General features: G+C 33.2%; 1 protein-coding gene, 1 long non-coding RNA gene and 1 other non-coding gene across 4 annotated transcripts in view; 2 read left to right on the top strand and 1 right to left on the bottom strand.

The window, feature by feature from the left end:
- The window catches only part of LOC102616593 (ATPase 11, plasma membrane-type-like), a 76,837-nt gene that overhangs the window by 23,120 nt on the left and 29,615 nt on the right, over positions 1-24,102 (top strand). The window lies entirely within an intron of this gene.
- On the top strand, positions 2,863-2,969 carry LOC112498738 (small nucleolar RNA R71). The gene has a single exon (XR_003066156.1). It is a non-coding gene; the product is annotated as a small nucleolar RNA R71 (small nucleolar RNA).
- LOC102616115 (uncharacterized) lies at positions 20,327-23,431 on the bottom strand. 2 transcript variants are annotated; one of them, XR_370920.4, is made up of 4 exons: positions 22,598-23,431; positions 21,991-22,044; positions 21,140-21,294; positions 20,327-20,710 (listed from the first exon to the last, which is right to left on the bottom strand). It is a non-coding gene; the product is annotated as an uncharacterized LOC102616115 (long non-coding RNA). The 2 variants fall into 2 exon arrangements; XR_008055602.1 differs by having other exon boundaries at positions 21,140-21,288.

Genomic DNA, 24,102 nt, shown 5'->3' with positions numbered 1-24,102 from the left:
AAAAGAATTAGTAAGATAAACAAAAATTACAAAGAAAAAAAATAACTTGAAAATTAAATTACAGAAATTTGAAGAAGAGAAAAAGAAAAGAAATTACTAACCTCTAAATGCGGATTCACTTTTTTTTTCAATAAAAAATACAAGAAAACAAATAAAAGAAATTATTCACAAAAATTAATTCTATGAATTAAAATTACTTACCTCCCCGGCAACGACGCCAAAAACTTATTGTGCAAATTTTAATGTACTCGCAAGCGCACGAATCTATTGTAATATAGACTAATGGTGACGAATGTCGATCCCACGAGGAGGTAGATTTTAATTATATGTAGAATTAATTTTGTAAATGGGTGGTTGGAATTGTGGTGGAAGTGATTTAAATTATCCTAAAATTGGAATTGAAATGGCAATAATAAATTCTAAAATTGGAATTGTAATGGCGAGAATAAATTGAAGCGAAATCTATTGAAATGACGTACTTGGGTATCTGGATCCGTATCAACATGCATCATGGGCTAAATAATCCGTATTAATGCCAATTAAATCATGAGAGGGGAATCCACACCTCATGAACCACGCTCTAATCAATATGGTGCTAAGGGCTTATCGTGCCAAATAATAATAACCTTATACTAGAGAGCCGGTGAAACCAAGGCGGTACTAGACAAGATTAGTATTATTTATCGACGAGAAGTCAAAACATCCACAAAAACTAGAGGGGAAGAGAAAATAAATTTACCAAATAAAGCCCATGACACATGTTGAGACTTCACCTTCAACCCAAGCTTGAAAGAAAATTAGCCACTCATAATTGAACTAGGGGCAAAATGGAAATTTATTAAAATACGAAGAAAATACAAGATGGAGAGGAAATTACAGAAAATGGAGTCCAAAAATGGATTCAGAGATATCAAATTAGGGGGGGAGGCCCCCTTTTTATAGATACATGGAGTAAATAATGGCCATCGGATTAACAACAGTTTGGACGCTCAGGATTGCGTCACGTCATCAGTCAACAGTCCACGGTTTGACCACGTGGATGAACAGTAACACGGTTCGACCCGGATGAACAGTAATGCGGTTTGGTTGAAAATAATCCTGTGTGATGCATGTACCGTACGCAAGATTTTTCGTCCACTGATATGCTGCCACGTCACCATCAACAGTGCATAAGAATTTTAGCCCAACAGGATCGTGACACATCATCGGTCAATGCCACGTCATCATCCGTCTATGTGAACAGTGCTGTGAACAGTAACGTATACAGTACCGTATACGTTAATAGTACCGTACATGTGAATAGTGCCATTTTTCCTTTTATGCTCCTCCTAAGGTTTTCGACCGTCCTAAGTTCAAAAGTGATGTCCGTTTTGCCGTCCGATCTCTCCTTTATTGTGAAATGACTATAATGCCCCTAAAATACATAAAATACTTAATTAAAATAAAACACATGTAATTAAATCACAAAAAGGTTAAATACATAAAAGTAAGGGTTGGTAGTAAAACTTGAAATATAAAATGACGGTTTTCTCCTTTATAAATATACATTTCTAACACTCAACAGGTACTTTATAGATCTATCTGCCAATTGTAGGGTAACAGTTGTTGCCTTATGTTCACCCAAACCTAATTTCTTGAAAACAGAAAAAGGCATCAAATTAATGCTTGCACCTAAATCACACAAAGCTTTATCAAAATAACATTTTCCAATAGTGCATGGAATATTAAAACTCCTTGGATCTTTCAGCTTTGGTGGCAATTTATTTTGTAAGATGGCGGTGCAGTCTTCAGTCAGCATTACAGTTTCATGCTCCTCAAGTTTCCTCTTGTTGGACAACATTTCTTTGATAAATTTGGCATAAAGCGACATTTGTTCCAAAGCATCTGCAAAAGGAATGTTAATATGCAATTTCTTAAACACATCAAGAAATTTTAAAAATTGCTTATCTATGTTATTTTTCCGGAGACGCTGAGGAAAACGGATTGGAGGAACATAGGCCTTGACTGGTGTTGCTAGTTTAGTTTGTGGTATTTCTGAACTTGCTGCCTTTGAAACCTTAGGGGTGTCTTCAGTTTGTTCTTCATCAACTTTTTTTGCTTCTTTTCGCAGCTCATCAAGTTGTTTACTACTTCGAAGTATAATTGCATTAACTTGCTCCTTTAGATTTGTCTCGGTGTTGCTTGGCAGAGAGCCATGTTGTCTACTGGATAGCAAGTTTGTAATCTGACCCACTTGTACCTCAAGGTTTCGAATTGATGCAGCTTGATTTTGAAAAGTTGTCTCTGTTTTGGTCATGAATTGAGACATGTTTGTTGTAAGCTGGGTAAGAGCATCTTCTAGGTTTGACTTCTTTTCTTGTGGTTGGAACCCTGGAGGTGGTGCCAATGTATTCTGAGTGTTGTTTCATGACAAATTCGGGTGGTTTCTCCAGTCAGGATTGTAGGTATTAGAATATGGGTTATGTTGTTTTCTCTGGAAGTTTGACACATAATGAGCTTATTCAGCAGATGACGACGCAAAAGGACTTCCAACTTGGCAGTTGACATTAGTATGGTTCCCTCCGCACAATTCACACACTTGAGTTTGAATAGCACTGACATTCAAGTGCTCTAACTTATTAGATAAAGCAGTCATCTGTGCAGATAAAGCAGTGACAACATCAATATTATGGGCTCCTACAATTTTTTGGCATTGATCGCTCTGAAGTCCACTGGTAATTGTTGGATGCCATCTCCTCCAATAATTCATAAGCTGCTTCTGGTGTTTTTCCCATTAACACTCCTCCTGCTGCAGCATCAATCATTGTTCTGGTATTGGATCCCAAACCATTATAAAATGTTTGTACCTGAAGCCAAACTGGTAGACCATGATGTGGGCATTTTCTTAGTAGGTCTTTGTATCTTTCCCACGTTTCATATAATGATTCCATCTCGAACTGAGCAAAGGTTGTGATGTCATTTCTCAACTTGGCTGTTTTTGCTAGAGGAAAGTATTTTGCTAAAAACTTCTGTGCTAAACCATCCCATGTAGTGATTGTTCCAGCAAAGAGTGAGTTCAACCACTCTTTTGCTTTATCCCTCAGTGAGAACGGAAAAAGCCTTAGCCTGATAGTATTGTCTGAAACACCATTTTGCTTAAATATGTCACAAATTTCTAAGAAATTTGCAATATGAGCATTTGGATCATCATTTGGCATCCTAGCAAACTGTACTAACGCCTGAATAATCTGGATTATGGCTGGCTTAATTTCAAAATTATTGGCTTGAACGGTAGGGCGTGCAATGCTTGAACAAGCTCCATTAATTGTAGGCACAACATAATCTCTTAAAGGTCTCGCATCCTCATTTCCGTGTAATGGTTCGTCAGCCATGATTAGTTGTTGCTCCTGTAAAGCTTCTCTCCTTTCTCTATTGAGCCTTCTACAAGTGCGTTCAATCTCTGGATCAAAAGGCAATAAATCAAAACTTCTTGAACGTCTCATAAAATTCGACAAGAAAATGAAAATTAAAATAAAAACAATAAAAATAAAATTCAAATTAAACTAAGGTTAGTTGGTATCGATACTAATCCAAACAATCCCCAGCGACGGCGCCAAAAACTTGATGCATAAATTAGCAAGTGTACTAGTCGGCACAAGTAATATAATGAAGAGTAGAGTATCGTCCCACAGAGATTGTATATCCTATTAGTTACCGAAATTATTCTAACCCTAATTTATTTGAACAATCGAATAAGCGAATTTAGATTAAAATAAAATAAAATAAAATAATTAAAAATTAAATAAAGACACAGGCAGTAATAGAAATCACCAAGAGATTAAGATATTAGGACATCCGATTTCACCATAACCAATCCAATTTAATCCTCCATCTATGCTATTAAAATTTACTACCCATGTTGATAGTGAATTTCCTTAATCCATTCAATATCCTCTCTCGAGTAATATTAAAAATACCTTCACACATTAACCCACTATATCTCTATGTGAATTTAAATATGCAAAGATTCATTAAGCTCCATGGAAATTCTTAGAAAAACTGCACGAATCACGTTGGCACATCTCTGTCTTTCGTTCAATTCATGGCATCCATTACACAGAGCTAAAATACATAAATCTCCTCTTCGTCTCATTATGTATCCTCAAATCATTCAAATATTGACCAGATATTTAAAAGCATTAAGCACAATAATGAACACTCAACCATGGAATAATAAATTAAAAATAACATAAATTTATGGAATTAAATCTTCATAATTAGGCTACATCGTAGCCCTAGTAAATAAATTAGTTCATGAGAATATAAAGAGAATCTATTAATTTAATTGGAAACATTCAAACAAGATAATAGAGAAGAGGGAAAGAAAAACTCAAGAAGTTATCTCTCTTTAATTTCTGCAATTGACTCCTCCAAATTGTTGCTCCCGAATTTACAGCAGCTTCTCTTGTTCTTTTCTTGCTCCCAGTTTTTCTATATTTTTGCCAATTGTGCAGCTGCCCTCTTCACTTTTCTTTTTATATTGTTGCGCCACTTCCAAATCCTTAAATGAAAAGGATTTCAAAACAAAACAAATCCAGCCCACTTTTAAGCCCATGCACGTTTAACTTGCCATTTGAATTGCCAATTAGTTCTATAATGCTCCCCACGTGCATGCATGCTTAAAATTGGTTAATTAAATCTTCATTGATTTATAATTTTTATTTCTTTCCCTTTTTTCTTCCACAATCCGCAATTATTTCCATTAAGCTCCAATTTGTTTCCCCTTTTTGCTTTCTTTCACTTAAATATTCTCAATATTCCTACAATGACAAAATATAAAATTAAGATAAAAATTAATATAATAAAATATACTTTAACATAAAATTAAGTTATGGAAGCATTAAAATAATAGATAAATTATGAGCACATCACATGTTATCCATGAATTATGATAGATTAGTGCATGGATAAATATAGGTCATCTAAAGTGATTTGGCAATTTTTTGGTTAATTTTGTTAAACTAGTGGTCAAGAAGTGTAGAATATGACAACTATTCAAAATTATTAAAAAAAGAAAGAAAGAAAGAATTTTCAGCCAATTTCATACACTTCTCAATCACATTGGGTCTAGAATTCGAGCAAAGCTAGAGTGGTAATATCCTATATGAATTTGTCAAGTTCGGATTGACAAAAATTGACTGAATTAATAACACTTTCGTTGATAAATGATAGAATTTATAAAAAAGAATGTTTAATTTTTGTGAAATGCTAACTCCACACACACTATGGTTGCCTTGGCTGAGAAAATATTATCATTATTGTGTGAATGGGATATCGAGAAAAAAAGATTTTTTTTTCAATAACTCTAAACAAGTAATGATATTTGTGTTGCAATGTTAAAAAGTCAACTGCAATTAAAAAATGCTTTGATGTGTGATGGAGATTTACTTTTATATTTGAAGTTGTGCTCATATTATTATATTGATTGTTCAAAAAGGATTAAAATAAGTTGAGTAAGAAATAGAAAAAGCCCATGAGAGTATAAAATATGTCAAGGGGTCAAAAATGAGAGAAAAAAAAATTCTTCAAGTGTGTTAAGTATCTCTAGATGACAAGAAAAAATTATGACAACTTTTCTTATGCTTGATAGTTTTATGTATAAAAAAAATGCTCGTTGTCATTTACAATTGAGTTATTCTAATTACAAGAGTTGTCTTCTGAAGAAAGACTAGAGGAAAATAGAGAAAACTGGCAAATTCTTGTCTATGTTTCATGAGATCATATGCATTTTTTCTAGGTCAAAATTGTTGGTTTGAAAAATATTTTTCAACAGAAATATTTGGATCACAATTCTCATACAATATATAAAATTATCATAATCTAAAAATCGTACCTTTGCTTTTTTGCTGAAGTAATTTAGGCTTTCAGATCACGATTTGTCACCACTAATCTTGTTAGATTACAATTCGTCACCAATGATCTTCTAGGTTATGACTTAAGTTTGATATGCACTTGACGTGCGGACGCCTTTATCACTACTAAAAATAATTAGAAAGAGAAAAAAAATTTCTCTCAAAGATAGAGAGAAAAAATATTTTTTTCTCTAATTTGTATATTGTGGCTACTGTCTCCTTTTAGAGAAAACAAGTCTTTTTATATCTCTATTTGGTGGAAACCATAGGCTCTATATATATATATATATATATATATTAAATTCTATTAAATCAAATTTGATTTAAATTAAAAAAATAATAAAACCAAAAGTCGCGTTACTTGTTCTTGTTATAGGAGCCCACCTTATAAAATAACACAAGACCTTTTACACACAAGCATATTAAATGGAGTCTCCCACTAAATAATATATTTAAGCTTTTAACCCAAATAGTTAGTTATCTTGTTTATTAATTCAATAGTGGTGCAGTCAATTAAATGAGCTAACTCGGGAATCATATGGGAACATACAATAGTGGCTACAATAATTAAGCATGTAATTAAACTAGCCCAATTATTTAATTTCAAATCTACTCCACTAAAAATTTGGAATTGACTTCCATAATTGTATGCTATCTAGGATAGTGTTCTCAAATAATAATTCGACCCATGCCACATTGATTTCCTTACTAAACAATCTTTTGTACCACATCGCTAATTAAATTGATATCTCAACTGTTCAATCAATTTAATTACATCTTGTTCCTTAACACTTATTGGTTTTATCTACTGACCATTTTCAACATATTAATTATGTTGACACACTCTGGCCAGAGAATTCTATGATCAAGTACTGAAAACCCGTCAAGAGATGTATTGTATAAATTTTATATTGTTAATTTATAATCTCACTGCTCATAATTGCTTCCACCAAGATATTGGGTAATCTTGACCATAAATGTATGTCCCGTCCATTAGTAACTCAAATGAAATGACAATAAAAAAATATGAAACTATAATTAACTCAAGATTCATATTGCAATAAAATCAATACCTATGTGATCCATTAATAAGAAGAATATTAGTATAATAAACGTCTCAAGAATGGACTCTAGTATGAAGAAAAGTTCTTCACCACCGCTTGAAGCCAACCGATCTATGAAAAGGGCCAAGTTTAAGGAGAATGGTGTAGATGGGGATAACCCACCTCCCGTTTCGTTCAAAGACAAATTAATGGAGCAGCGGGCTATGAAGGAGGAACTAATGGGCAAGGACGAGGATATGGAATTTGACATAGGAGACGTCGTCGTCGTCGAAAAGGAAGGGGTTCTGCCATCCATATCTTTTTCTCAGAAGATCCTCTCACAATTAGTGAAACCCTGGCAATCAACGGTGATTGTGAAATTACTGGGAAGGAATATTGTTTATAAAGTTCTGTGTAGCCGCCTGGAGGCCTTATGGGGTATGTCTAATGGTTTTTCTGTGATAGACCTGGAGAATAACTATTTCCTAGTCCGGTTTAAAACAGTTTTAAATGCTCAGCATGTGTTAACGTAAGGACCATGGATTGTGCTTGGCCACTATTTAACGATTCAAGCATGGTCACCTCATTTTGATAGCGCAAATGAGAAGATTTCTTCCATCGTAGCCTGGATTCGTCTCCCAAGAATGCCACTACATTATTACCATAAGAAAGTGCTACGCTTGCTGGGACAGGTAATCAGAAACGTTGTTCGCATTGACTACAACACTGAGTCAACTACTCGGAGTAAGCTTGCTCGAATTGCTGTTGAAGTTGCATTGGATAAACCATTGTGCTCCTAGTTCCTTCTTGACGACAAGATCCAAAAAGTCGAGTATGAAAGGTTACCCACTATATGCTTTGTATGTGGAAAATATGGTCATCTTAGTGCTTCCTGCTTTGATGAAAGAGGAAATGAAGCAACGGAGAGGGGCATAAATGTGCCTACTGATCAATCTGTAGAGGTGGAACCTCCACTGCAACCAGCAAACCCTAGGTTTGGCCCTTGGATGGCGGTGACCAAAAAAGGCAACAATCGTTTTCGAAAGGAAAATGCCAAGGTTTCTAGACAGAATCTCACTGAAAATGGAATGATTGATAACGGTTCAAGATTTGGTCCCCTTATGAATGCTGACAACCTTGAAGATAACTTTACTTCCAATAATACCATGCCCATGCCTGAAAGTCAACCTGCACGTTTTCCCGATACACAAGCACCAATTCCTAAAAATAACATTTTTCAAACCCAAAAGGCCAAGTCCCTTATGATTTTACCCTCTGGGAATAAGAAACATACACTGTCATTAAAAGGCCCCACCACCAGAACAAAAAATGCCCTTTTGCATGCCTATACACACGTAACCCGTAAGCCATGCAAACGCCTTCACCACGTACACAACAAAACCTTAGCCAATTAGTCACGCCCCAGGACTCCCTTGTACCTGTGACAACTAGCGTAAACCCACAGAACCATACTGTTGTTGCATTTACGAGTTTGAAAGGGGAGAGTTTTGATGGGATGCATAAGTTGCATTTCTATTCCAAAGCTACTGGAATTGAGGACAAGTTAGAAAAAGTAGTAGTTCACTCTAGTGACCCAACTAGTGGGAGAGAACTAAATATGAGAGTTTCGGATGATGATTCTAATGATAGTGACTATACAGGAAATAGTCAGGAAAATGAAGAAGAGTTGGAATCTGCTGGCTCTCTTGAATTTTAGGATAGCCTAGATCTTATGCTGATGATTGATACCCCTGATGGGTAAGGTTTATACCTTTCTACTCCTTTTTTATTTCCTGATGTGTACTCATATGTTCTGGAGCTGTCAAGGGACAGCATCAAAAGGCTTCCTTCAGTATTTCAAAACGCTTGTAATGTGTTATAAGCCAGACCTGGTGGCTCTTTTTTAGCCTCACATCAGTGGCAATAGGGCTGATGTCTTCATTAAGGAATGTGGCTTTTCTAATTCGCACAGGGTTGGGGCAACTGGCTTTGCTGATGGTATTTGGCTTCTATTGAATGATGGTATCCAAGTGGACGTGGTTGTGAATAATAGACAATTTATTCATTGCCGGGTTTCCAGACTCGGGTTGTTTTCCTGTTGGGTAACGGTGGTATATGCAAGTCCAGTGCGTATAGTGAGACAACACCTTTGGCCATTATTAGACAATATTGCAATAAATACTCACGGCCCCTGGATTATTAGGGGAGATTTTAATACAATTATGAATTCTACGGAAAGAAGAGGAGGATGTGGGAATACGATTGATGTTCAATTTGTTCAGAGATTGGTTTCACAGGAATCAGTTATGTGATCTTGGTTTTACCGGTCCTTCTTTTACTTGGTCTAGAGGATCCCTTTATAAACAGCTAGACAAATGCTTGTGTAATGAGGATTGGCTACGTTTAGCCCCTGAAACTGTTGTTTACCATTTTCCTAGAATCCATTCAAATCACCGCCCTCTTTTAGCCCTTCATTATCGTATTGGTGCTCATCAGCTAGGGCATAGACCTTTTCGTTTCCTTGTTTCTTGGCTTAGAGACCATAGATTTGCTAATTTTGTAAAAAGTGCTTCGGATGGCTCTAAAAACTATATGCAGATGATTGAAGAGTTTAAGACCAATCTCTGGACTTGGAACAAAGAAGTGTTTGGGAATATTTTTAAACGGAAAAGAAGAATCTTGGCGAGAATCGGTGGTATTCAAAAAGCTTTAGAAGTTCGTCAATCTAACCATCTTACTTGGTTGAAAGCAGATTTAAGGCAGGAATTAGAAGAGGTTCTGACCCAAGAAGAGATTATTTGATACTAAAAATCTAGAAGAGAATGGATTAAAAGTGGAGATCGGAATACAAGATTTTTCCACCAAAAAACCATCCAACAACGAAGAGCGAATAAAGTGGTGGCTATACAGGATGATTCCGGTGTCTGGCTATACGATAGTGAAGAGATTAAGGCACATGCTATTTCTTTTTTTGTCAAACTTCACTTCAACGAGGAGAGAAAATATCATATGTACCCGGTTCTAAATCACTTTCTAAGGATGGATAGCAATACCATGGGCAACTTGTTTAAACCAGTGCATGATGAGGAAATTCAGTAGACGATTTTTAGTATGCCCCCCTTGAAGGCCCCTGGTGTGGATGGCTTTCATGTTATCTTCTATCAATCTCAATGGCAGGTTGTGGGGCCCTCGGTTTGTAAAGTGGTAAAAGAGGTCTTTGGTGGCACGCCAATTCCTAAAGAGCTCAACGGGACTTTGCTTGTGCTCATACCTAAAACCAACAATCATACTAGCTTGAAAATGTTTCGGCCTATTAGTCTGTCCTCCGTGGTGTATAAAACAATCACCAAAATAGTGACTAATAGACTCAAGGAGGTGTTGCCGAGGTTTATTGGCCCCAACCAGACAAGCTTTATTCCAGGGAGACATATTACAGAAAATATCGTTATTGCACAAGAAGTAATTCATTTTATGCGAAAGAAGAAGGGGAAATCTGGTTAAATGGTTATCAAGGTTGATCTTGAAAAAGCCTATGATAGATTAAACTGGGATTTCATCTTTGAAACTTTGTGCATAGTTGGGTTACCCTAGGGCTTCATTCGAGTTATTATGGAATGCATTTCGTCTGCCACCATGCAACTACTTTCAAGACAAGGTATTCCCATTTCTCATATCTTTTTTGCTGATGATCTTTTACTTTTGGCAGAAGCTTCACTAGACCAAGCAGAAGTTATCATGGAGGTGCTCGATACTTTTTGTGGGAGTTCAGGAGAAAAAGTGAGCAAAAATAAAACACTCACATTTTCTCCCATAATGTGCACACTAGCGATGCCTAACGAATTGGAGCCAACTTGGGTTCACCACTACAAAGGACCTTGGCACTTATCTAGGCACGCCTCTACTCACAAGCGGATAACCAAGTATACTTACCAGACCATCATCGATTGGGTTCAACAAAAACTTTCCGGGTGGTCAGCAAAGCATCTTTCCTTAGCAGGTCGGATTACTCTCACGCAATCAGTTATCCAGTCACTTCCATCTACTCTATGCAAACCATAATGCTCCCTGCGAGTATTCGAAATAAGATCGACCACATATGCAGACACTTTATATAAAGTGGGAAGGAAGAAAACTACCGTATAAGCCTTATTAGGTGGGAGAGTATTCAACTTCCCAAATCCCGTGGAGGCCTTGGTTTATAGGATCTTAACCTTATGAACAAGGCATTACTTATGAAAATTGGCTGGGGCATTCTCGACTCACCAAACAGTCTCTGGATTAAAGTCTTGATATCTAAGTATGGTGTTAACAGCAATGATCATCCTTCTTCGCTCCCAACTAAACACGGGTCACCTCTATGGAAGGCAGTGGGAAACATATGGAAGGAAGTCCTTTAAGGGGTTCGTTGGGCTCTAGGCAACGGCAAGACTGCGAGGTTCTGGAAAGATTGTTGGATGATGGACAACCACTGCCTTCAGAAGTATGCTATTGGCCCAATCCCTGACAGCTTGGTTAATCAATATGTAGCCAGGTTTGTGGATCAAGAGGGTGCTTGGAATTGGGGTCTGTTTGCTTCCCTTTTACCAAATTATATTCTTTTCAAGATTGCGGGTACAATGCGACCTTGTGAGCGTGGAGTTGAGGACTGTTGTTTTTGGGGTACATCAAAGTCTAGTTGTTTCACTGTAAAATCTGCTTACTTCTACTTGTTTAAGCCGTGCCAAGTGGAATAATTCTCTTTGGAGTTCGATTTGGCGATGGAATGGTCCCCAAAGTGTTCGTTGTTTCCTTTGGCTGTTAATGCATAACAGGTTGAAAACGAGGGCTGAGCTCCTTCGCAAACACTCGATAGATGATTGTGCTTGCATGAGATGTGGGTTTCACGTGGAGGACACCTTACATGCAGTAAAGGATTACATTGATTCCAAACGTGTTTGGCTCGCTTTAATTCCTAACCACTTACATTTTACCTTTTTCATATTGGATTTTCGATCATGAGTAATCTGTAATATGAAGAATAGCTTTCAAATTGCGAACTTCAGGGATTGGTCAGTGCTTTTTGGAGTCAGTGTGTGGAGGTTAATTATGGTTTTGGTGTAATCAATTTACTTATACTAACATATCATGTAGTATTGGTAATGTGCTAATGGATGTTCATAACCGCACTGAGGAAATTACTTTGACCCATGATTTTTTGAAGAAGCAGCAATCCAATAAAATTGAGAAATTGATTCATTGGCAACCCCCAACGTGGCCATATTTCAAACTCAATACTGATGGGGCTTTGAAACGGTCTGGTTTGGCCAGTGCTGGTGGTTTAGTGAGGAATTGATGTGGTGAGTGGGTATGTGGTTTCAATATGAACTTGAGAAGTTGCTCTATAATGGGGGCTGAATTGTGGGGCCTTTTTAAAGGGTTACAAATGGCTTGGGATCATGGCATCCGTTTCCTAAGGGTAGAAGTTGACAACTTGAGCATTACTCAAATTTTAGCTGATCGTAACTATCACAGTAATGCTAATTCTTCATTGATTTGGGGAATAAAGGTTCTGCTAAGCCGAGATTGATTGATTTCAGTGCATCATGTGTATAGGGAAGCGAATTTTGCTGCTGACTTCTTTGCAGGCATGGCGCTCACCCTCCCACTTGGTTTCCATTTATTTCATCAACCTCCCCCAGGCATGACCCATTGGCTGTTCAATGATGGTTTGGGGACTGCTTTCCCTTGTTTTTGTTTAACCTAAGCACTGGCTAGGTTCCTTTTGTGTAAAAAAATAAATTCTCATATGTGATTCAGTTCAATATAGTCAAATTAAATCAGTAAATTCATACATGATTAAAATAAATCATTTAATGAATTTACTATAGTCTAAACATAAATAGAGCGCCCAACTCTATTTATCAATTGTGAACTTAATTTATTTAATCATAAGATAACTTGTATTTATCTTTTCTGTGAATCCATATGATGATCACATAAATACATATAATATGATTAAATGGACCTTATTCAAAATATTTATGCAATTAAGATTTTTGAAAAATATCTCAAATATTTTATTAATTAAAAAATAAATAAATCAATATGTTTTAAAGAGCACATAATCCCAACAAAAATACCCCAGTTCAAGTTTATATTTTCCTAAGGTGTTTGTATCTAATGCTGTTTTGGATCAATTATTGCATACTGAGGATGTATATATGAAAATTATGGCATAGAAAATGATCGAAAAGTTTGAAAAGTATTGGTTTGATTTTTGTACCATTTTGGCGATTGCGGTCATCTTGCATCCTCGATACAAGTTGGCATTCATTAAGTTTGCCTACGACAACGCTTATGATCAAAATTCAAAGTAGTTAGAACTTGTTCATGATAAGTTGTTTTCAGTTTTTAGTGAGTAAAATTTTATCACACTATCTTTCTCCACCACATCCACACTTACTTAAATGAGTGATATTGGTTCAAGTGTGGGACATAATGACAATAGTCAGAATACACTTAACCAATGGACCATGGAACTATTCATGGTACATTTACAATTTTCTTTTTTGTTATTGTGACAATTATTATTGCCTTATTTGTACTTGTTTTGGATTTTGACAATTCTTATTTCTTAATTATTTTATAGGAGTTTGATGATCTTATTAACATGGATTGTTATGCCTATGTTAGAAAATCTAAATCAGAGCTTTATTTGGATGAACCAAGAATAGATTGATTGATTTAAACATTCTAAGTTTTTTGAAAGGAAACAGAATTTGTTATCCTAACATTTCTTCCATGGCTCGTGATATCTTAAGCATTCCTATATCCATGTTGCATCTGAATCGGTTTTTAGTATTGGCAGTCAAGTTCTTGATCAATTTTAAAGTTTATTGAAATCAAAGATTTTCCAAGCAATTATTACTATAAGAGACTGGGATGTTATGAGAGATTGGTAAGACTTGCTAATGAAATTAATTAATTTTTTTTATAAAATTATATCAATTTTTTCTAATTAAGATTTATTTTTATACAATTAGGGCATGTTTGGTACTCCTCATTATATGGTATTAAAACCACTCAAAGTATTAAAGGATTATAACGCCATGTTTTGTAATTTTATGGTGCGTTTGGCACACCGTATTGTATTATATTGTATTGTAATGTAGGTATACTGTATTTTGTTGTATTGTATTAGCACTATATTATCATATGTTATACAATGTTTGGTGCTACATTGTATTGTATTAATTTTCAATTAGACTATATTTTGTATTATATTGTACTGTAATAATTTTTTTGAGTAATTTATATTATATATTTAGAAAATAATGTAATAATTTTTTTGAGTAATTTATATTATATATTTAGAAAATATTATTTATTAATATTTAGAAAAATACTAAATATAGAAGTTTTAAATTTTATAAATTTAACAATTTTTTTAGTGTAAATGTTAAAAAATATCATAATTCTTCATAACTATCGAAGCTTATAACCTTAAATTTTCAGAAGCATTACATTTATTTTTCACAATTTTCTAAATATATGACCTGTGAGATAAAGATCAAAACAAATAACTTAATCAAATAATCTCTAATAATATAACAACATAAATAAATAATTAAAACCTAGAAGATTAGTTCAAAAGTTATCTTAGGATAATGAAATAAAAATTTATACACACCACAAGATGATAACAAATTAATAAAGTGATATAATTGCTATAACATATTCACTAACAAATGAATTGTGCTAAATAATCCAAGTAAAATTTCTGTAGTATATGCAATAATATTTTATATTATTATTTAAATTAATAATATTATTAATTATATTAAATTATAAATTTAATAATAAATTATAATGTAAAAATAAAAATATAAAAAATATTATTGACTAATAAATTATTAATTTATTAATTTATATCAATAATTATAATGTAAAAAAATTAATATTAATATTATATAATATAATATTCAAATTCAAAAGTTATATTTATTCATTTTTATTTTTATTATTATTAAGAAAATTGAAAAAACTTAATAAGAGGCAAACTAATGTTGCAACTGCCTCATTAGCATATCCCATTAACGCAGTGTAGCTGTAGCAGCTTTTAGCGCCAATCATGAGCTTGTATAAATTGAATACAAAATAGTGTTTTTATCCCATATAATGTAGGCTACCAAACACGCCCTTAATGCATAGTATTGTAATGTTTTGGGTTTATGCGGATTTGTAAATTGTAATTATTTTGAGGCAAAGTTCTCCTTATCGTTTCTGTCTCAGATGAAACAATCACTATTGTAAAGGGATGACAGGGAAAAAGAAATAAGCTAAGACGGAGGCACTCGATGAACTTGCTGAGCCACTCATTTAACAAACCAACTCTTTAAAATTCCTCAAATCCTCTGCAAACAAAGCCTCTAAGTAACTCAAGACCATAAAAATCAAAAAATCCAGCTAAAATCTCCACCAAAATGATAGACCGCGTCGAGACCAGCCTCAAAGAATCAAGCCACAATTTGTTCTTGTTCAAGTTCAAATTCGACGACATTATCGTCCTCATTCTGTTCAAAGGGAAAGTTATAGCAAAATTACTGTTCAAGCCCTTTGGGATTGTCATGAAGATGTGCCATCGTAGGCTGCAAGGTGACACGTTAAAGTGAGAGTACAACAGAAACTTACACTTGTGCCGTGTCATTTAGACTTGGGATGGATTAGGCGATGAAATTGCTTGGAATTTAGTAGTTGGGGCGTGGGGTATCATCAAATTTACACACGTAAAAAAAAAAAAAACAGAAGCAAAGAAGGTTCGACCGGCACTCAGCAACTCAAGTAAATTCGAATGTACAAACAAAATGGAACTTGTGATTGATAATCAATCAATATTTTAGTGAAAAAAAAAATTGAAGCAAAGATTTCAATGCTTGATAAATACGTTACCATTTCATACTCTAAAATGCAGTCTTTGTACCATTATCATCCATGTTCTTGAATAAATAAATCTTTTTTATTTATTGCTTTAAAACAAATCTCCCTATCATTATTTAAATGAACTAATGGCTTTTATCTTCATTTCACAAGTTATATATTTAGGAAAAGCCAAAAAAGATAAATGTTATGCAACTGAAATTTTAAATTTTGTTAGTTTTACGTATGTTTTAGGGAGAATTATAATTTTTTCACATTTATACTAAAAACATAATGTAAAAGTTCTAAAATCTAAATTTTCTATAGTTAGTATTTTCTTAAGTATCGTACTAATAAATATTATTTTCTAAATATATAATTTAGAATAATCACCAAAAACGATTAATACATTACAGTGCAACACGAAACATAAATTAAATTATAAATTAATACAGTATAATGGAGTATCAAACACTGTACAATATTATTATAATACGGTTATAATGTAATACAGTGTAATAAATAATTTTGTATTAAAATAATGTAATATAATATAATATAATACTATACAGTACGCCAAACGCACTCTTACTGTAGAAAATTTTGATGTCATTTTGGCCCAATTTACTGAAAACATTATGAACATGAGAACTAATAGTGCTCGATCTCAAGAGAGTGCCAATGATGCTAGTGACAATGTGGGAGTGTGATAGGGAAAGTTTTATCTTGCTGATTTTTCTTGCCTTTGTAGATTTAATCATTATTTCCTTATCAATACTACAACATTTGGTAAATGGTTAATATTTTGAAATGTTACAATGATGCTAGTGACAATGTTGTTTTGGATCAATTATTGCATAGTGAGGATGTATATATAAAAATTATGGCATAGAAAATGATCGAAAAGTTTGAGAATATGGCATTTTGGATCACTCAAATGAGTTTTGGTTTGATTTTTGTACCATTTTGGCGATAGTGGTCATCTTGCATCCTCGATACAAGATGGCATTCATTAAGTTTGCCTACGACAATACTTATAATCAAAATTCAAAGCAATTAGAACATGATCAGGATAAGTTGTTTTCAGTTTTTAGTGAGTATAATTTTATCAAACTATCTTTCTCCACCACATCCACACTCACTCAAATGAGTGATGTTGGTTCAAGATTAGGACATAATGACAATAGTTAGAATACACTTAACAAATGGACCGTGGAACTATTTAAGGTACATTTACAATTTTCTTTTCTGCTCACTATAAAAATTATATTATTGTCTTATTTGTACTTGTTTTGGATTTTGACTATTCTTATTTTTTTAATTATTTTGTAGGAGTTTGATGATCTTAATAGCATGGATTGTCATGCCTATGTTAGAAAATCTGAATTAAAGTTTTATTTGGATTAACCAAGAATAGATAGAAAGATTAATTTAAACATTCTAAGTTTTTTGAAAGGAAACAAATTTCGTTATCTTAACCTTTTTTCCATGGCTCGTGATATCTTAAGCATTCCTATATTTCATGTTGCGTCTGAATCAACTTTTAATGTTGGCAGTCAAGTTCTTGATCAATTTTAAAGTGTATTGAAATCAAAGATTGTCCAAGCAACTATTACTATAAGAGATTGGATGTTCGGAGAGATTGTAAGACTTTCTCATGAAATTAATTTATTTTACTTTTATAATATTATATTCAATTGTTTCTAATTAAGATTTATTTTTATAAAATTATGACATTTTGGTACTTCTCGTTATATAGTACTAAAACCCTCATAGTACTAAAGGATTATAATCCCATGTTTTGTAATTTTAATGCATAGTATTGTAATGTAGTCAAATATCTAATTTATGCTATCAAACCCACACGGACTAAACTCACGAGGAAATCGGGTTTATCCGGATTTGTAAATTGTAATTCTTTTGAGACAAAGTTCTCCCTATCGTTTGTGTCTTAGATGAAACAATCACTATTGCAGAGGCATGGGAGGGAAAGAGGAAGAAGGTAAGATAGAGGCACTTTATGAACTTGCTGAGCCACTCATTTACCAAACCAACTCTTACAAATTCCTCAAATCCTCCATCAACAAAGCCTCCAAGAAACTCACGACCACAAAAATTGAAAACCTAGCTAAAATCTCTACCCAAAAGTCCAGGACCAAAACGATAGACCGCGTCAAGACCAGCCTCAAAGAATCTAGCCACTATTTGTCCTCGTTCAAGTTCAACTCCAACACCATTGTCACCCTTGTTCTGTTCGAAGGGAAAGTTGTAGTGAAATTATTATTCAAGCCCTTTGGGATTGTCATGAAGATGAGCCATCGTAGGCTGCAAGGCCACATGTTAAAGTGAGAGTACAATAGAAACTTACAGTTGTGCCGCATCATTTTGATCTGGGTTGGATTGCTTGATGAAATTGCTTGGAATTTAGTAGTTGGGGCCTGAGGTAGCATCAAATTTATGCACGTAAAAAAAACAGATGCAGAGAAGCTTCAATCGTCACTTAGCGACTCAAGTAAATTGGAATGTGCAAACAAAATGGAACTTGTGATCGATAATCAATCAATATTTTAGTGAAAAAAATATTGAAGCAGTGATTTCAATGCTTGATAAATACGTTGCCATTTCAGACTCTAAAATGCAGTCTTTGTACCATCATCGTCCACGTTCTTGAATAAATAAAGCTTTTCTATTTATTACTTAAAAAATAATCTCCTTGTCGTTATTTGAATGAATTAGTGGCTTTCATCTTTATTTCACAAGTTATATATTTAGGAAAAGCAAAAAAAAAAATAAATGTTGTGCAGCTGAAATTTTAAAATTTGTTAGTTTTAGATATGTTTTATGGAGAATTATAATTCTTTTTACATCTATGATAAAAAAATAATGTAAAAGTTCTAAAATCTAATTTTTCTGTATTTAGTATTTCCTAAGTATTGTACTAATAAATATTATATTCTAAATATATAATTTAGAATAATCACAAAAAAAAATTAATACAATACAGTGCAACACTAAACATAATATAATTAAAAATTAATATAGTACAATGTAGTATCAAATATTGTATGATATTATTATAATACAATTCTAATGTAATACAATATAATAAATAATTTTGTATTAAAATAATACAATATAATAGAATATAATACAATACAGTACGTCAAATGCACCCTTACTGTTGAAAATTTTGATGTCATTTTGGCCCAACTTACTGAAAACATTATGAACATGAGCATTAATAGTGCTCGATCTCAAGAGAGTGCCAATGATGCTAGAGACAATGCAGGAGTGTGATAGGCAAAGTTTTATCTTGCTGATTTTTCTTGCCTTTGTAGATTTAATTATTATTTCCTTATCAATACTACAAAATTTGGTATATAATTAATATTTTGAAATATTATAATGACTCTTATCAATGTTGCAACGTGTAGAATGTTTATAATATTTTGAAATATTTTTGATATTTTGAAATATTACAATACTATTCTATTTACTTTTTTCTTGTAGGATTCTTGTTTTCAGTGTGACAATGACAAAATGAAGAGAATTAAAGAAATCACCTTAGTTTATAATTTGAATTTTAATTGATATCATTTGGATTATTAAAAAATTATAATTTGGTGTTTGGATGACTAAATATTTAATCTAAGAATATAGTTTAGATTATTTATATTTTGTAGAATGTTAAATTTGTGGTCTTTTTTATTTTATTTTGCCTAATTTTTGTTTATTAATTATATTTTTGTAAACAATAGTAAATGGATTCATATTTGATTTGCTTCATTTATTAATTTTACTAAATAAGTTAAACGAATCAAGCCAAATATTTATTTAATAAATAAATCAAATCTAAATCCTATAATTCACTAGTAAAAAAATAGCTTTCTCTGATACTATTTTGGTATCAGGAACTTGTTTTACTGACACCGAATTTAGTGTCATTGAATACGGTGCAAGAAATTTACTGACACAAGTTTTTTGCATCAGCGAATCAATGTCACCATAGTATCAAAAAAATGTTGATGCTTGAACATCACATATATAACGAGACTAAGGTATCAAACAAATAATGATACGAAGGCATAATAAATATAATGATACTTTGGTATCTATGTTTATTTGAGAAAAATTTTAAAAAAAGAAATCGATATAATTAGAAATTGAAAATTTGCAATTGGCATTTGAATTGAAATTTACATTCAACAATATGAAAACTATTACATTGCAATGAATAATTTAAAAATTATTACATTGTTTGAAACTTATTACATTGTTTACCAACTACAAATAATTTATAAAATGATATATAGTAACAGCACAATCTTCCAACACAGGTTTATTGCTTCTGCTGATTCTTTCTTTCGGTAATCGAAATGAAGTCTTCTATTATTGTTTCCATGTTCCAATTTGACATTGCTCTGATTATTTAGTTTTGACCCATATACATGCTTTAGTTTATTGTAAGTCATCTTGCACCATTCAAGACATGCACAATAAAAAAAAACTGATAAAATTTACATGCTGCAATCTACACAGTTTCCTAATTTCTTCAAAATTGTAGTTTGTACACACACAACTACTGAATCTAAATGGTATGAAACTAAATTAACATATTGTTTGTGCATAGTTATTAACTGCAGAAAAAAATAAAAATTAATTAAACTTAGAGCTATCAATTTGTTAAATCGAAAGTGTATTAAGAATAAGCAAAAAGGGTGGTTACTAGCCTCATTGAGAAAATTATAGGTAATTTAGCCGCTGGTCTTTCTTTGTTGGGCAGTTTAGAATCATCACAATGAATGTGATGAATAAGACCATTAGCACTGGAACACTGAGAAATTCCAAGGCTTAAGTCAAGATTGTGGTTGTTGCTACTACCTGCATTAAAAAAATGACAATTAAGTTACTAGAAACTCAAGTAAATGCATTACAAATAGATAATACGGCGCCATACACATTCGACAAGTTTCATACTTTCAACAAAAAGGCCTAACTGGACAAGAATCAAAACTATACTTTGCAAATAAATAATGAATTTTTAACTCCTCCATTACTCCCTTCCATAACTGAAAGATAGATAACATTGCATCATCATCATTATAACATTCTTCTGCCAATTCATGCCTAAACATTCACACCAAAATGTAACACCAGCTGACAGGTAGCTACACCCCTCAACTCTAAATATAGGATAAGAAAAACAAATATGTTTCCTGTTGCTTATATTATATCCTGATTTATGCTTTAGAAATTGAAACTCATCCACAAACAAATATGTTTCCTGATTTAAGCAGTTATGTTAGTTACCTCAACATCAGATGAACTTCAACTGCCCTTGCCATGTTTCCTGAGTATGATGGAATAAACACATCACTTTCAATAGATACAATGTAGTCAAGTGCGGCCATTTGAGATGCATGATTGACAAATGGTTCCAACTCCTCAACAGATGCCAACTTTCCCTACAAAGAAAGCAATCACAAACACAAATCAACATACTAACTATCAGCCAAAATAAATAAAAGTTCAAAACTTGAGCTGCAAAAATTATAACAAGATAAAAGTCATTTCATCCCTTTTGTTTATTGTAAGCAAGAAAAAGCGGGTGAAGAAAATTTGTTAATGATCAGAAGCAAATGGTGAAATTGAACACTAGCACAATGAATTCCACAATTAGCCAATGACTGAAGTTGATTACAGAGAGGTCCTTCTATTATAATTGACATTACTTGTATGGTTATGAGACTTATGGGTTAAACTCATCACCACAAGATCATATGACTAACTGGATTACAATCTCAGTTAGTCAAATCTCATGTTCAACAGAGCACACATGAACATTCTACTGAATTTTCTGTTTTGAGGTTTCACAAGGTCAATGTTCACAAAAAACCTCATAAATTATTTTAGGACTATATCAAAATCAAGCACCAGAATTTACTTTTAAGACAATAATCACACACCATATACGACGAAAGTAATACATATGCCCTAAACATGAAATTGCAACCTTGAATAAATATTAAATTTGTAATTTCTCATATCATTAACTATCTCAAAAGAAAAAAACTATTATGAACTTAGAAAAAGTAAAATACAAGCACCATACAGCTAAAATCAGTGCATTGCAAGTAATAGGTTATAAAAGGCACAATTACCTGTTTAGCTACAGATGAGTAGTTTCTCAAAGTGGATACCACAGGGCGAAGTCTCTGGATTAGAAATGCATTCACAAGAAACAACAGTCAGCGGTAAAAAAAAAGGGCAAAATGAATACTATTTAGGCATACTGCAATAGGAGAACCTCCTCCAGCAGCCACTTTCTACCTAATAATTCCCCATATCTTTAATTGTTTCAATTAAAATACTGCCCTACTCACCATATAAACCGCCAATAACAACACTATAAATAACACAATCAGCAAACAGCAAACCAAAAAAAAAAAAAGGATACATAATCATATCCTATTTAAGTGAATGTAAATCGAAGGCTATAATTAGTTAGTAGACAATAACATCATGTTTACGATATGCGAATCAAAAAAGATATTACATATAATTATTTTTTAAAAAAAAAATTACTAACCGGCTTATCTCAAGCAGACATGTAATAAATCATGCTTTCCATCAAATTAAGCAAAATTAATCAAAATTAATCAAACTGCAGCTATAGAAACAATAAAATCACAGTCGAAATTAAAAGAAAATTAGAAAATTTTCAAAAAGAGAAAGAAAATCGATGAAAGAAATAGAGCAAACACCAACCTTTGTTTCTCTACCAATGAACCCATATCTTAATTAATTGAAAAAATCACTATCAATAAAAATTTTATTAGTGAGGTTAGGGTTTGGGTGAATGGCTTTTCAGAGAGAACTATTTAGGGTGCTTCTAACTTTCGAATAACCAGAGAGAAGGAGCACGGATGGATTTTGTTTTGTTTTGAGGCAAATGAGAGGTTTTGTGGCTGGGGAGTTAGGGATTTGAGTTTTGGTTTCGACTGTGAGAGAAAGAACGGCAGAGAGGGAATGCGATGGGAGCCGCCGAGATAGAGGGAGTGAAGGCGACGGAAGCAACCGAGAGCCAGGACAACAGATCTGAGTTGTTGGGTAGTGCACCCAACGTTAGCGAAGTGGTGGGTGCAAATTAACTCCCAAAGGTGCTCATTTTGAGTGTCTTGTGCCATAGCTTGTTGACGCAAGCCGCCCGCAACAAAGTCCTGGTGTCTGCGTGTTTCAACACCTCGAACAGGGAGTTCTCATCTAGATTTGTGAAGCCAGTTTCTTTGACTTGCTCTTCCTCTTTCTTATTCCTCCTCATCTTGTTTGACTTTTTCATCCTTTGGTTTTCTTCGGTGGTGACCGAAGAATGAAGACCCATACGCTTCATAAAGTAAAACTAGAGAAAAGCAGGAAATGGAAATGTTGGTGAGGAGGAGGATGATTTTATTTTGTTGGGAGACTGAGAGTAATTGTTTTGTTAAGACTGAAAAGGCTGGGTGACTTGTTTTGTTTCAATTTAGGGTTTCTTGAAATGAGTGGGAAGGATTTAGGAGAGAGGGAAGATGAAGAGGGAATAGTACTTTCGTTAAGGGCCAAAAAATTTCACAAGCGTTAGAATTTAAGATACCCTAATTTTAAAAATAAAACTACGTCGTTTAGAATAAGAAAAATTAAAAATATATATCTTAGTATCAGTAAAAGTTTATGGTACTATATTATCAATAACCACTGGCAATAATATGTAAAACACATTAAAAGATGCTTAAAAGATGCTTAGGTCATCAAATATTGATATTTTTTTTATTTAATCTTAGGAACTTAGTATCAGTGAATGTCATTTTTCTAGTAGTAATTTCAATTTGTTTAATAAATAAATCGAATTTAAATCAGTACAATGTTGACTCAATTCATTTATAATTCTATTTAAATTTGATTTTTTTATCCGTTTTGCTACCCCTGCACAATCTTCACATAACTTTATATAGCCTCTAATAACCTCATGAATTGCTGAACTTCTAACTACAATCTCACGTAAAGCTTTTTAACTCTTTAGAATGGGTAGTGACTTCAAGTGCATATTTTCTAGTAGATTGTCTATTTTTATAGGTTTAACGATAGTTTAGTTTCTTCCTCACCTACATGAATAGAGTTTGAACTTTAGGCTTTTTATGTCATCCCAAAAGATTATACCAGTTAAGCTTATTACCGAATCGGATCGCATGCGTTTTATGTAGAGTTAACATTAACTTACATGTTATTTTTTTTTATCT

The sequence above is a fragment of the Citrus sinensis genome, chromosome 6, assembly GCF_022201045.2.
Source record: "Citrus sinensis cultivar Valencia sweet orange chromosome 6, DVS_A1.0, whole genome shotgun sequence".
NCBI classification, from domain to species: domain Eukaryota; kingdom Viridiplantae; phylum Streptophyta; class Magnoliopsida; order Sapindales; family Rutaceae; genus Citrus; species Citrus sinensis.
The sequence above is the reverse complement of the archived record's forward strand: the minus strand, read 5'-3'. Positions and strand labels throughout refer to the sequence as shown.